This window comes from Gadus chalcogrammus, chromosome 14, assembly GCF_026213295.1.
Source record: "Gadus chalcogrammus isolate NIFS_2021 chromosome 14, NIFS_Gcha_1.0, whole genome shotgun sequence".
Lineage (NCBI taxonomy): Eukaryota > Metazoa > Chordata > Actinopteri > Gadiformes > Gadidae > Gadus > Gadus chalcogrammus.
The window spans coordinates 24482814-24488813 of NC_079425.1; positions in this window are offsets into that span (position 1 = coordinate 24482814).

Genomic DNA, 6000 nt, shown 5'->3' on the forward strand with positions numbered 1-6000 from the left:
ACACACACACATGCACACCCAAACACACACGCACAAACACACATGCACACACATACATACACACGCACACACACACACACACACACACACACACACACACACACACACACACACACACACACACACACACACACACACACACACACACACACAAACACGGGAGGCACATTGCCACACAATGCACACGCAGACACGCATACTTACCCACTTAGCCAGATGCACACTACAACACACCCACAGCCACACACACTCTCCCACACTTGCACCCTCCCCCCACGCGCACACACATGCACACACACACACACACACACACGCACACGCACACGCACACGCGCACACGCACACGCACACACGCACACACACACACACACACACACACACACACACACACACACACACACACACACACACACACACACAAACAGAACATTGACAAATGCAATGTCTGACATCCACTCAGAGACAGACAATAGCCTGCAGCGAGGAGGCACGGAGGGCGTGAGCATGGGTGAACAACACACTCCAAATCTTGTCCAGATCATGTGATCCACACTGAGATGCATCTCCCCATGCACACATTTAGAGACTGTCCGCATCTACATGGAGAAACAGCTGAAATCCACAACAAACCCACAAGGGCAACCAGAGAATCCAGAAGGAGAGTATGAAAAGTGTGGAATAATAGTATTACGGTTTGGGGTAAATAATGGCACTAGTACTCCATTATGAGGACGTTTTAAATAAATGCTGTAAGGTAATCCCACAAAACATTCTACATACATTCACGCTATCAAACAGTTAAAACATATATACAGTTTTAGTGGCTGATATTACTATGTATATTTCCATCAATGGAAAGAAATATAGGATATAATGAGATACAATGTAATTACAAGAAGATAATTACAAGAGCATGAAATCTGGAACTGCCTATCCTAAGGCCTGGGGGAGTAAGATGGCTGCTTTGTTGTCGTAATGCAGTGTCACATGACCTTAAATTGACTGTCAAATTCAGGTCAGCTTCATTGCATTTTCTCAAATCATGGTTGTAATGATTACGCCTAAGAAATCGTGGGGCGTCCAAAACCATGTGGGAATCTGTGATTTCAAACGGTAGGCTGTTGGAAGCACAACAATTTACTCCAGATTTGCTTTACATGACATAACCATACAGGGTTAGATATTATATATCTGTTGTTGTGTAAAACCGACCTAAACCACAGAAGATGATCTTTACCTCTCCGCTGATTGGGATCCCAATCTGGCCATTTCTTTTTCAAAGGAATTTTTCGACCAATAGGAAACCAGCACTTCATTCTGGCAAACCTGCAGGATACTTTATTATAGTATTCTCAATTAAAACCTGTCCTCGGTAGAATTAGTCATCTTAGCTCTTGTCATTCATACTAATTAGTGCTTGCCTTCAGTTTCTCATGCTGGAAGAGGATATTTCAATATCCCATTAAGCGATTCAGAGATATGGCCTTGATTGACGTTCTTTTAAACCCGGGAAGTAATTACATTATATGCTTGGCTTTTTCTTCTAATAATTTCGTATTTCATGAGGCTTCAGGCACTTTCTGCATGAATCACTTCATGTTTTTTCTACATCGCAATGCTTTTACAAGATATTAAGTATATATGTAAACAAAGCGAATAGAAAAAACAATGTAAAAAAGGCAAGGGTTTCCCAGCTGATTATGTTGCATGGAGAACCATTGTAGCTTTTACCTACTGAATGAGCACAACCTGTTAAAGAGGCTTTTACTACCGCAATGTAAAGGGAGAAACATATTATTACACATACACAATTATGATAAAGAACCTAAAGGTTGGCATTGAGGAGATATGACATGGCCTTTTTCTGTATTAAAGTTGTCCTGAAAACGATACAGCTCACTTAACTATGAGAAAGGGGAATTGTACTAACATAGAACACAGTTAAGAGGATTGTAACGTAACAAAATATCTACAAGCCCAATGTGCTTTACCTTCATACTTTGATAAATAGCCTGATGCATTTAATGAACTAGCTATGAAGCAAACATTCATTATCTTTTGTCTAAAGTAGTTGAAAATATTATTAACTACCCCCAAGGCACTGTTATTTATTTATAATATAGCACCGCATAATTAGTTTCTTCTACCTACTTATTTTACATGATGATTTATTGTCCTAGAATGCCTGTTACAAAGGGCCATCACTTATCTTGTCATAGTGTGTCTTAGCTAAACATCTTCGTATGTTTACTTAAAACTCTCCCGAAAGGGGAACTACTTTTCTTTTTTTCTTCCTGTACATCATGCAAATTTGTGTTGCTATGCTACTGCATTTATATGACGAGGAACAGGTGGAACATTATCCTCCAAAGAAAAGAGGAAGTACATTACCTTCATCGGGAGTTAGCAGAGAAGGTAGATGGTATCAGACTATCACAACTGTACTGAAATTCATGTTTTACTTCAACCCGAGTCAAGTTTTGTACACGGATATGAAGAACCTGTGTATTTGTTAAAAAATGGATGGGATTTGTACACAAGGATTACCAATATCTTGACCATGCTGGTTGGTTTTGAAATAAGGTGAAGTTGTTCATTGTTACAAGGAAATACAGTGAAAGTAGGTCTCAGGTCTTCGGGGAAAAAGATGATAGTGAAACTTCTTGGCTGCATGAGCTCGTTAGTGAAAGAATTCAAAGACCCTGTTTTTGTAGTACATTTCCTCTCCTCCCGTCTTCAAACAACATCAATGACTTTGAGTGTGTGTGTGTGTGTGTGTGTGTGTGTGTGTGTGTGTGTGTGTGTGTGTGTGTGTGTGTGTGTGTGTGTGTGTGTGTGTGTGTGTGTGTGTGTGTGTGTGTGTGTGTGTGTGTGTGTGTGTGTGTGTTGTGAAAGGTCAGTAACTATAATACGTTTCCAAATCCATCTATTTCTATTTGTCTATGATTAGCAAGGGCCAACTATTGTTTTTATTGTAAACAGTATCCAGCCATAGGTCAGAATGAACTGATCTTTAGCCATCAGACACACATGTCTTCCTCTGGTTACACTAAGAACCCCCACCATGAAATTATTATTAATATCCCCCTAATCGTTAGTGTTTATGTTGAAGGCTTTACTACGGAAACTGAATCGAGACAAATCTCAAGTAGATCTTATGATTTTTTTTAATATATATATATAATTGATAAAGGTGAACTGTTAACTTTTGCTTTATTAGCTTCTACAGTTGATGTAAAATCAGGCTAAAAAGTGAAGAGGTTGAATCAGTGATCCCCATCAGTGTCGTGTTCAGGGATTGACATTTGAGTGTTGTTGTTGATATTCCTGTTTTTGATATCCCCTCAATATCTGAGTTCTAGGATCAGTTCCCATGAGGTGGTGGACCTTTCTGCTACACTGCACTGGCTACGTCACTGCTCATTATCAGAGATGGTGCAAACCAGGGATGAAATCTCTCCTAAGATTCCCCATACACACATTCAGAGATGGCAGTGAGCGCGTTGTGCCCTTCGTGTTAAAAGATACATTTTTTAAACCAGATACAATCTAGACTCAAAAGTGGTGGTAGAAAACACATCATTCTCTGGTGTAAACGAGGTCATTTTTACCCCCTCTCAAGATTGTGTGCCGCTGGTACTGACTGGCGCTCCTTTCATCATCTTGGCCCCTGGCAAACTCACATTGCATTGCGGTTGTGTCCCGATTGCCACACAAACAAGCCCTCACAATCTTGCCCTGGGCTCTTCCACTTGGAGGGTTCCCAACCGCCATCTTGAAGGTTATTCCCAGGGTCATTAGGTTCGTTATAGCAGATCCTTGACCTCCTGATTTTAACCTAAGGGAACATGTCTCTGAAACCATAGAGTGCTAATCTATTTTTCAATTCCCGGAATAGTTCCCAGTAGGCCTTTATGATGTATTTCTGATTTCAATGTGTAAATTCTGTTTTTCTTTGTCAGTAAAAAGCGTACGTTCATATCAGATGACCATCAAAGTGAGATATGGATAGACTCAGACAAGTCAGCAGCAAAACCATAATACCATATGCTTAGTTTAATGTCTGAATACTTCTTAGCAATTTCAGCTATTCTGTTTTTGTGATTAAAAAACAACTTAACATGAAGGAAAGGTTACCCCACTTTATTAAACGGATGGCAATCCGAATGGTCTACGCTGACCATGGTGGGTAAAACAATTCAAACCTTTGCGGTTTGAAAGTATTCTGCTGTTGGGAGATACTATTAAAAATTCAACCAGTGACTTCTTGGTCGGACTGGACATAGCTTGGCACTCACTGTCGTAAATAATTTACAGAATCTTGCCCTGGGGTTAATACTTTCAAACAGACTTGTTCGACACTAGGAGGATTTGGTTGTACTGTGAGATGTTTTGAGAAATGGACTTGTAGTTGGAACAACGTGTTCTTTGTTATGCTGTTATCATTATTATGAATGATTCTTCATTTTAGTTTTAGTTTTAATAATTTGTTTGTTGAAATATAATAGTGGTGTTGGCTTTGACAATGTTATATTTCTCAAAACTCTTGATATGCAAAAATTGCATCCAAATTGAATTAGTTGGCGTACCAAAATAATGTATTGGTACACACAGGAGTACTTATTGTTATGAACACAAAACAATTCATATTCTCCCCTTTGCTCTCTCTTTTGACATATGTTGAATAACATGTATGTGGCTGTTTGTTAATGAAGGTGAATTGGGGGCATCTTTCATTTGCGGTGGTTAAAATAAACATGACTAAATTGTACCAATGCATAAACAACATGCATATCCTAAAACATACATATTCATGAATCGTGGAGGGTGTTCTCAACACAAGTCTGGAAAGAATTCAAAGGGCACATTTTCTTACTGTGAGCAAAGTTTTGCTAAAATACGGCTGTGAAATCTTGCAGTGAAAAAGTGTGTATATTTTAATAGCCACATCTGTTTAATAATCTCTGGGTATTGGAAGAAAAAACCCTCGTAGGGAGAGGAAACTGCAAACGATGTTTTAATTAGGATGAACCAACCCTGCACAGAAATGCTATCATACCACCCAATTAGTTCTGGGCTGAGATCTTAAATTGGCTTGCTGGTGTTTGCAACAGATTGCTCTCGCATTCATAATGCATATTAAAGGTGTTGTGCGCATGAACAGAAAAAAACACTGAAAGGTTTTGACACTTTTCTCTCCTTTTTTGCATAATATTTGTGTGCTGTAATTACGGTACTAATGCTGTTGCAACCCGACTTCTCAAGACAGCCTATTCTATTAGATCCAATCCGCAAAAGCCTGTCACTCCACATACTTGTGTTTATGGCAGGAGTTTAGAGCGATCCACATGAATGTTGATGAACCTGCTACACCTCTTCCAGACTGCGCCGTGGTAATACACTTTGTCCGTGGGTTGCGATTCGTCTTTAGTAGCAAAAGCACATCTGCATAAAGGGACCTTGTGTTGCTTGCACAACCTGTGCAAGCCACCTACAAGCAAATTGTTCCTGCTAAGGTGACAGCTAGATGATGCAGCTGTTGTTATTTGTGTGTTAGCTATGCAGCAACTTCTCCTCCTTAACAAACGGGTTCAAACAAATCATGCAATTTTATTTGAAGCTGTTGCTGCTGTTCAATTGCAGCTGTTTGCAAAAAGGAAAAAAAACATAAGAAATTGAAGGTGATTTATTATGCACACGTTGTATGAAAACACAAGGCACTTGTGACAGCACCTTCTCATTCACCGGATGGATGCAATGAACATATGATTTTCCAGCTACATTAAAAATAACGGTATTCCCTTTTCCATGGTTCGATAGCCGAAGAAAGGATCTTGATTTGTTTTCCCCCGTGGCCGCAAATCTCATTTTATGTTCTAGATATTATGTGCAAACCAATTCCAAATCCACTTTCCCCTTCTACTTTCCCGCTATCACAATAAAATCAGAGCTCCTTTCTATTTCTTTTTTCTTTTTTCCTTTACGATGGCTCAGGGATCA